The 5,675-nt window shown below is 45.3% G+C and overlaps 1 long non-coding RNA gene across 1 annotated transcript in view; it reads left to right on the top strand.

Moving 5' to 3' along the window:
- The window catches only part of LOC104988944, a 7,026-nt gene extending 6,641 nt beyond the window's left edge, over positions 1 to 385 (top strand). The window contains exon 3 of the long non-coding RNA XR_825305.1: positions 192 to 385. This is a non-coding gene — a long non-coding RNA (uncharacterized LOC104988944). The remainder of the gene's footprint in view (positions 1 to 191) is intronic.
- The last annotated feature ends 5,290 nt before the right edge of the window (positions 386 to 5,675 follow it).

Below are 5,675 nucleotides of genomic sequence, written 5' to 3'. Positions count from 1 at the left end.
GGCACCTAGCTGACCTTGGTGTGCAATGAGCTGGGTTCAAATCCCAGCTGGGCCACTGAGTAATCATAGACACTCATTTGATGCCTGATGGTGGAGAGCTTTTCACATGCTAGGCACTCGGGCAAGTTATTTGTTTGAAACTTAAGTTTCTAAGTTCTCAAGTACTGATGATAACACCACCTACCTTGAAGTGCTGCTGTGAGGAGTGAAACAGAATGTGGAAACAGACACGACTGAACGACTGAACACAGGAGCCTCTGCGAACATATATTGGCGAGAACAAAACACGACACACTGAATAAAAGCAATCCATGTAAACAGGTACTCAAACAAATGTGTCTCAGTCTGTTGAAACTGCACGACAGCGTACCGTACGCTGGGTGGTTTATAAACAATGTCCACTCTGGAGGCTGGCAGTCTGAGATTAGGGTGCCAGCATGATTGTGGTGAAGGCCCTCCTGGCGTGATACATTCTGGCCAATGCTCGGACACAAGTGTTGGTAAGTCGCTATTCACAGTAGCAAAAAGAAACAACCTATGTGTCCATTGGCTGAAAAACAGAAAAATAAAATGTGGTCTCTCCATATAGTGGGGAAATTATCCAGCTTTAAAATGGAAGCGTTGATATGTGTTACGATGTGGATGGACGGTGACCCTCAGTGAACTGTGGCAGACGCAAAAGACACACTGTAAGGTTCCACGTGTAATGAAACATCCAGAAAAGGCAAATCCACAGACACAGCAGGCAGACTAGTGGTCACCAGGGACAGGAGAGAGGGGAAAAGTGGAGAGAGACTGCTTGATGGGTCACTCCTTTGGGAGTGATGAAAATGGCTTGAAACCAGATAGAGTGACCGTACAACATTGTAGATGTACTAAATGCCACTGAACTGTACACTTTATTTTATTTTTTAATTTATTTAGCTGCATCAGGGCTTAGTTGCAGCATGTGGGATCTTTTGTTGTGGGGCACAGACTCTCTGATTGTGGCGTGCGGTCTCAGTGGTTGCGGCTGTCCGGCGTAGTAGCTCTGAGGCACGTGGGATGTTAGTTACCGGACCAGGGATCGAACTTTCATCCCCTGCATTGCAAAGCAGCTTGAATCACTGGGCCAGGGTTCACATAAGTCCCTAAATGTTACACTTCAGAATGATGTATTTTATATGAGTTTTACTTTAGTTAAAAAAAAAAAAATCCATGAATGAACTTCCCTAGTGGTCCAGTGGCTAAGACTCCTTGATCCCAATGCAGGGGGCCCAGGTTTTATCCCTGGTCAGGAAACTAGTTTCCACATGTCGCAACTAGGAGTTTGTATGCTGAAACTGAAAAAAAAAATGAAAAAAGATCCCTCGTGCTCCAACTAAAGATCCTGCACGCCACAATTAGGACCCAGCACAGCCAAAATAAATAAATATTTTTTAAAAATCCATGAATTCATAATGAAACTAAAAGCTTCTTATTTTTAAAAATTTATTATTTTTATTTTTTAAAACTGGATACTATACAATAAATAGCTAAAGTGAAGTTGCTCAGTCATGTCCGACTGTGGCTCCATGGACTGTAGCCCACCAGGCTTCTCCATCCATGGGGTTTTACAGGCAAGAGTACTGAAGTGGGTTGCCATTTCCTTATCCAGGCGATCTTCCCCACCCAGGGATCGAACCCAGGTCTCCCACATTGAAGGCAGACGCTTTACCCTCTGAGCCACCAGGGAAGTCCTCAAAGACTTTTTAAAAGGGAGGGCATGGAAGGAAAGCTTCAGTGAGAAACTGTGGATGGAAGGATGAATAGTTATAGAAAATCACTCTTAAAAGTCACCTTGATAATGACCGATCCAGATGAGAACCATCAGTGGATGTTAAAAGCCTTGGGGGAAAGACAGTTGAGAGAGAAGATAGACACATAGTCCGCAGTGACCTGACCAGACTGGCACGTTGATCTCAGATTTCCAGCCTCCAGAGCAGTGAGGAGGAAATTCCTGTTGTTTATAAGCTGCCCAGGCTGAAGTATACTGTGATAGCAGCTAGACTGAACCAGGATATAACAGGTTGTTGCTTCTGCTGCTCGGTTGCTCAGTTGTGTCCAACTCTGCGACCCCATGGACCGTAGCCCACCAGGCTCCTCCATCCATCGATTCTCCAGGCAAGAATATTGGAGTGGGTTGCTATCACCTTCTCCAGGGAATCTTTCCGACCTGGGGATTGAACCCGTGTCTCTTGCTTAGTTGGCAGGCAGATTCTTTACCACTGAGCCACCTGAGAAGCCCAAGAGATAACTTATATACCATCAAAGTCACTATTTTAAAGTGCAAAAATGGGTGGATTTTACGTATTCACAACATTGCACAGCCAGCACCACTGTCTAATTCCAGAATGGGATTATCACCCTCAAACAAACCCTGTGCCCATCAGTGCCCTCTTGTAACCAAAAGTGGGGATCTGGCTGCTCGCCACTCAACAGCTAATAAAGAGGCCAGGTTGGTGGAAAGGGAAGTTTGCTTTATTTTGGATACTAGCAACCGGGAGGAGGGCAGACACCTGTCCAAACACTGACTCCCCCTGGCCCCCACCCCAACACCCCCAACAACCAGTGGGCAAGAGTTTTATAGACAGAGGGAGGGGGTACTTGTAGAAACAGCACAGTGAGCTCTGACAGTCATCTTGAAATTGGTTCTGTGGTGGTCTGACCAGCATCATCTTGATCATTTTAAGTACAATTAACTTTCAGTTCCGTATTCCCAGGTGGCTCGGTAGTAAAGAATCCACCTGCTGATGCAGGAGACTCGGGAGATGTGGGTTCAATCGCTGGGTCAGGAAGATACCCTGGAGGAGGAAATGGCAACCCACTCCAGTATTCTTGCCTGGAGAATCCCATGGACAGAGGACAGCCATGGGGTCCTCTGACAGCCCTGGAGGGCTACAGTCCATGGGGTCGCAAAGAGTTGGACATGACTGAGCAGCTAAACAACACCAACCATCCATTCAAGTATCTCTGTTGCACACCTGTTTTATTTTCTTCCTAAGCCTGTGGTGCTCCAGAATGACCTGCTATTTAATTTCTTCTTGTTTATCATCTGTCTCTTGCACTAGAATGTAAGATGCTAGACAGCAGGGCCAGGCTTGCCTGCCTCATTGTTATCCTGAGTACCTGGGGTGCGATAAGGGGCTCTTTGCAGGATGAACAAGAGGCTGGAGACCTTCAGAGCGCCTCCGGAGGCTCTGTTGCCCCCGCATGTCATGAGGAGGATGTAGCTTCAGAGAAGCTGCCCTCTGACATCCCAATGACTCCCTGTGTGTGGCAGGGAAAAGAAAATCCCGGTCGGAGTGGATCAAAATGTTCTCTTTTTGAGATCAGCTTAAGAAGTCACCCTGTTCTCTTCCCGTGTCTGGCTTTGGGAAAGTAATGAATATTTCCAAGAGTAATGAATACTTGCAAGTGTCACACGCCTGCTCTGTTTCCTTTTTTCCCCAGATTACCCCAGACCCAGGATGTTGGGGGAAGACCTTGAATGGCACCTTCTCTTCCCTGCAAGGCTCCCTCCCTCTTCTGATTATGGCTGTCTCCTCACGAAGTATCTGATCGCTGTATCTTGGCCCTTATTATAGGTAGCAGAGCAGTGGAATCAGTGGGGTCTAGTTAGTGGGGTACATCCTCTGAAGAGTGGGGGCAGTATTGGGGGATGGGGGGAACTAATGTACCATCCCCCCCACCCAGGGAAGGATTAACTTCTTTCTTTCCTTTCTTCCTTCCTCTCTTTAAAAAATTATCTTGTAGCTGCTTTTCTTTTTCTTATAATTTTAACATGTTATTTACTTATTTTCATCTGCACTGGGTCTTCATGGCTGCACGTGGGCTTTCTCGAGTTGCAGCGCACGGGGGCTACTCTCTCGTTCTGGTAAACGGGCTTCTCATTGCAGTAGCTTCTCTTGTTTTAGAGCACGGGCTCTTGGAGTTCAGGCTCAGTAGTTACGGCGCACAGGCTTAGTTGCTGTGCGGCTTGTGGGATCTTGCCGGGCTAGGGATCAAACCTGTGTCCCCTGCATTGGCAGGTGGATTCTTAACCACTGGACCACCAGGGAGACCCTAGAGCTGCTTTTCAACGGTCTCTGCCCCAACAGCCTCTTTTGGTGGGTCTCCTCTCTGGTTCCTATTTCGTCTTATTTAATGTATATCTATTTTCTTCAAGTTTGGGCAGGAATTGATCTTTACTAGCTGTTTTAGGGGCAGCAAATCTGGAACCTGAAGCCATGTCCTGGTTAGTAATTCCCAAACCAACAGAGGCTGTGCCAGGCATCTCACATTTTTTTTTTAAAATCACTTTTAATTCTCACAACAACTCTATGAGAGAAGTATTGTTCCCGTTTTACAAAGAGGTCAGGGGGGTTAAGTCATGGGCCTAGCATCCATTCCTTTCCTTTTCTTTACCTCCTTTCCATCCTTCTTTTCTTAAAACATGAAGAATATCAGTAAATGTTATTTTTTGGGGGGCAGTTCACAGCAAAATTGAATGGAAAGTTACAGAGATTTAGATTCAATGTGTCCCCTGAAAACTGCTCCCCCTACCCCGAATCCATAGCCCCAGGGACCTCTCCATCTGAGCTGTAGTTCCTTTTTCTCCCAGTGCCTTGAAATCTGACGCACAGGTGGGCAGTCATGGTCTCGACATTCAGGTGACTTTGATGGATGCCCAGGACTCCTCTCATAGAGAGGCTCTCTTCTTGTTGTTTTTTTTTTTTAAGATTTTTTTTTTTTTAATGTGGACCATTTAAAAGTCTTTATTGAATTTGTAGCAATATTGCTTCTGTGTTACGTTTTGGTTTTTTGGCCCCGAGGTGTGTGAGTTCTTAGACTCCTAACCTAACAGAAGCAGAAGATATTAAGAAGAGATGGCAAGAATACACAGAAGAACTGTACAAAAAAGATCTTCACGACCCAGATAATCATGATGGTGTGATCACTGACCTAGAGCCAGACATCCTGGAATGTGAAGTCAAGTGGCATTAGAAAGCATCACTACGAACAAAGCTAGTGGAGATGATAGAATTCCAGTTGAGCTATTCCAAATCCTGAAAGATGATGCTGTGAAAGTGCTGCACTCAATATGCCAGCAAATTTGGAAAACGCAGCAGTGGCCACAGGACTGGAAAAGGTCAGTTTTTATTCCAATCCCAAAGAAAGGCAATGCCAAAGAATGCTCAAACTACTGCACAATTGCACTCATCTTACACACTAGTAAAGTAATGCTCAAAATTCTCCAAGCCAGGCTTCAGCAATATGTGAACCGTGAACTTCCTGATGTTCAAGCTGGTTTTAGAAAAGGCAGAGGAACCAGAGATCAAATTGCCAACATCTGCTGGATCATGGAAAAAGCAAGAGAGTTCCAGAAAAACATCTATTTCTGCTTTATTGACTATGCCAAAGCCTTTGACTGTGTGGATCACAAGAAACTGTGGAAAATTCTGAAAGAGATGGGAATACCAGACCACCTGATCTGCCTCTTGAGAAATCTGTATGCGGGTCAGGAAGCAACAGTTAGAACTGGACATAGAACAACAGACTGGTTCCAAATAGGAAAAGGAGTATGTCAAGGCTGTATATTGTCACCCTGTTTATTTAACTTATATGCAGAGTACATCATGAGAAATGCTGGACTGGAAGAAACACAAGCTGGAATC

This window comes from Bison bison, unplaced genomic scaffold, assembly GCF_000754665.1.
Source record: "Bison bison bison isolate TAMUID 2011002044 unplaced genomic scaffold, Bison_UMD1.0 scf7180017864144, whole genome shotgun sequence".
NCBI classification, from domain to species: domain Eukaryota; kingdom Metazoa; phylum Chordata; class Mammalia; order Artiodactyla; family Bovidae; genus Bison; species Bison bison.
This window is presented reverse-complemented; position numbering and strand designations above follow the sequence as displayed.